The following is a 3,582-nucleotide window of genomic DNA, read 5'->3' as shown; positions in this document are numbered from 1 at the left end:
CATATTATAATATAATTTTTTTACTATTTTTTTTAATTTTTAACTTCAATAAAATTGTTCAAAATAATATTTGTCAATAGAATCATCTTTATCTTAAAAAATAAGTCACATAATTTAAGCATATATAATAAATTGTAAAATAAAATAAATAAAATTAATAACTAAAAGAAGAATAAAAACAAAAAAAAGTGTTTGAAAATTCTATAATTATTAATTTTATAATAGTAATCACTCTTTTATTTAATTAAAAAATAATAATCTTCGACTCGGTGGACCGGCCCACCCCGCTCTGCCAAAATCCGCCAATTTGGCAGTACGGGTTTGGCGGATTTTTTTAATTTGGCGGATTCCAAATCCTAGCCCAACCCGCCCTTTTTAACGGATTTAGCGGATCGACCCGACGAGTTCAACCCGTTTCGCCACCCATAGTTATTGCGGCGCACGTCTCTTCCTTAACCATCTCATCGAAACTTATTCAAGTTATAAATTATTAATCACTTTCACCCACCCTTGCGGGGCATATTAAAATATTAGTAAAGTTGTTAATAATTGAAAATTAAATTAGTAATAACCAGTAGTTAATAGATAAAATATTTATGAAATTAGATAATAATATCTCTATAAATAAGATGATTTTTGTATTATGTAAAAAAAAATTTAACAAAACTTCACATATAATATTATCTTCTTATTATATATATTTTTTAATTCAATAGACAAATTCACAATAAATTAGTAATTAATTTATCGAGCCAAAGATGCCATAAAAGAAACTAAAATATATAATCAATAAATCAAATTCTTCCTTGCCATATTGATATGATACCCATTGTATCATTCTTAAACCTTTTGCCAATCACCGGTGGTGTTATTAGTGTCCTACAAAGTAATTGTATCAAAAGTCATTGTGAGACGATCCATTAAACATGTTAATTTTGTTAAATTCTAAATCATAAACTCTAAGAACAGATCACTAATAGTAGAACCCTATTTCGAAGGACAGGGGATAGTTACATTATTGTTCAGTTTCACCAACGCAACCATTCACTGAAATGAAATCACTACCTACTCTCTATTAAATTAATTAACAGTTCTTAGGTACTTTATAATCTTTCCCAAATTAAATTTTCACTTAATCATAGTATACTTATAGTAAAACATGTAATCTAAAACACACACTAACACACACAAATATATGTTTATTTCAGTGAAATAAAGTAATTGTTAAGGTACATATGAGAGGTTGAAAAAGAGGAATACATAGAACTAGAAGATTATAATTACTAATAAAAGGAGAAAAATAAAATAAGTATGCGATGAACGAACTCACTTATAATTATTAGTACAAGCTATAGAGATCAGTGACTGATCACATGATTAATAAGGTCTCGGCGGAGGCGGAGGATGAGGACCTCCGTACGGTGGTGCAGGGCCGGGAAAAGCGGCGGGTCCCGGGGGCTGATGATGGTGGACCACTGGAGGAGGAGGAGCTGGGGCTGGAGCAGGATGAGGATGGTGAATAATTGGTGGTGGTGGTGCCGGTGTGTGGTGGTGGACGGCAGGTGGCGGCGGAGCTGGGTGGCCAAAAGGGTGTGGTCCTGGTCGTCGTGGTGGACCCGGTGGTCCTGGTCGCGGAGGAGGTGGTGGATTCCTCATGCTTTCAATTATAATTATTAATGTTTTGGAAAAAGAATTGAGTGGTGGGGATTTATTTATGAAGTAGAAGCTTCAGGATTAGAGATTGAGAGTTGGATGTATTTATAGACATAAGATATTATGATATTAGATGTATAAATATCTGTGGGTGTAATTTTTGGACCTACGCTTCACACTTTGACCGCTGGTTTTGTTTCGAGTTTTTCATTTTTAAAATTTTTTCCGATGAATATTTTTTCGTCATCTGAAAAGTCTAAGACTTAGTGTCCAAGGAAATTTAAAACTATATGAAAAGGAAAGGAACTTAGGAAGACTTCTATTCTCCACCTAGAAGCTTAGACTCTATCACTCTAAGACTTTTAATACAATGAGAATGTGGGTGTGATGCATAAAAAATGTACCAAACTGACGTTACAATGTCTCATTTTATTTTTTCGATTCGAAGTTGAGTTAGACGTTTTCGTTTTTTTTTTTGGGGTGTTTTTTTGGTTTTATAACGAGAACACGGAGAAGTTAATGGAAATATTTGATAATAAAAAATAATTAAAATTTATTTTATTTAATATTTATTAATTATTTTTAAAATTAATAAATATTAAATAAAATAATCTTTTTTGTCTCTCTAACATTATTGATAATATAAAGTGCTAGGTTATATAGACAACTGAAAACTAGCAAAGCCAAACATAATTTCTAACTAACTAATAGGTTATATAGACAACTGAAACAACTTCTCTTGAATAACAAAAAAAAAAAATAATAACACAAGATTTAAGTTTAATTATTCTAAGTCGAAGTACAACATAAAAAATAAAAAACAAGATATCATAAAATTCATAAAACAACACACTAAAATTCATATCACATTAGAGTTTATTTTCTTAAACTATGCTATTTATATGCGATGTGCGGATATACGGATTTGCAGATCGGATCCGGGAATATCACTGCCAAATCTGCAATCCGACCCTACCATAGTGCGGATCTGATCCAATTCGATCCGATGGCTCTGCAGATCGAATAATATCCGCAAAATTCGGATCGGGTAATTATCCGATCCATGTGCAGCCCTACCTGACAGAACCAATAATAATATTATGTTTTAGGTTTTTTTTTTGTCAAATTGTATTAAAGATTTGTCCAAAAAGAAAAAGGAAGGCCAGCCATAGTTCAATTGAAGCCCAAAGTGTTTTTTCGAGATAGAAAAGCATCAGAACCGAACGCACTGCAAGTCTTGGTTTAATGACATCTATGTATATCCTTGTTTGAAAAGTGCACCAAGTTCATAAAACAAAAAAGTGCACAAAGTTCAAACCATAGTTATGTCTAGGAAGCAGTTATTTAGAACAATTGGGAGAGGAGGGTGCCTGTCTATTTAGGGTGTAACTTAACGAAAATAAAAGGATAAGAATTTAACTAATTTAAGTTGGTAGAATGGTGAAGTTACTCATTTGTTTAAAAAAGTATTTAAAATTCGAATTTCTTCCTATGTATATATCAATTCATTGTTCAGTCGTAGATGCTTAATTAAATAAAATTCAAGTTTAAGATAGATTAATCCTTATTTTACTGAACTAAAAATATCATAAAAAAGAGACAAAAAATTATGAGGATAAAAAAAGTTCACATAACTAGGCTTCAAGCCTCTTGTAAGACCAACAAAAATTCGAAAACGTATTTTTCTATGATTAGAGAAATCAGATCATGCATTTAATTTGAGTTGTCCTATCTTACATAGTCCTATGTCTCTCTTAATTTTTCATTTTCATATTTTTTGCTATTGTCCCATTTCGCTTTCATATAGAACAGCATGAGCAATGTTAGATAAAAGTTTTAGAACATTACATAAAATTAGCCGAATAATGACAGTTTTAAGTCACTGCAATATAAACTCTCGTTTTTTAAATCAAATTATATTTAGTGACA

General features: G+C 31.3%; 1 protein-coding gene across 1 annotated transcript in view; it reads right to left on the bottom strand.

Annotated features, from left to right (window-relative positions):
* The window catches only part of LOC107644559, a 29,575-nt gene extending 28,528 nt beyond the window's left edge, over positions 1-1,047 (bottom strand). Inside the window, exon 1 of the mRNA XM_021103050.1 lies at positions 1,042-1,047. The gene's annotated coding sequence lies outside the window, so the exon portion shown is untranslated. The remainder of the gene's footprint in view (positions 1-1,041) is intronic.

This window comes from Arachis ipaensis, chromosome B05 (assembly GCF_000816755.2).
Source record: "Arachis ipaensis cultivar K30076 chromosome B05, Araip1.1, whole genome shotgun sequence".
NCBI lineage: Eukaryota > Viridiplantae > Streptophyta > Magnoliopsida > Fabales > Fabaceae > Arachis > Arachis ipaensis.
This window is presented reverse-complemented; position numbering and strand designations above follow the sequence as displayed.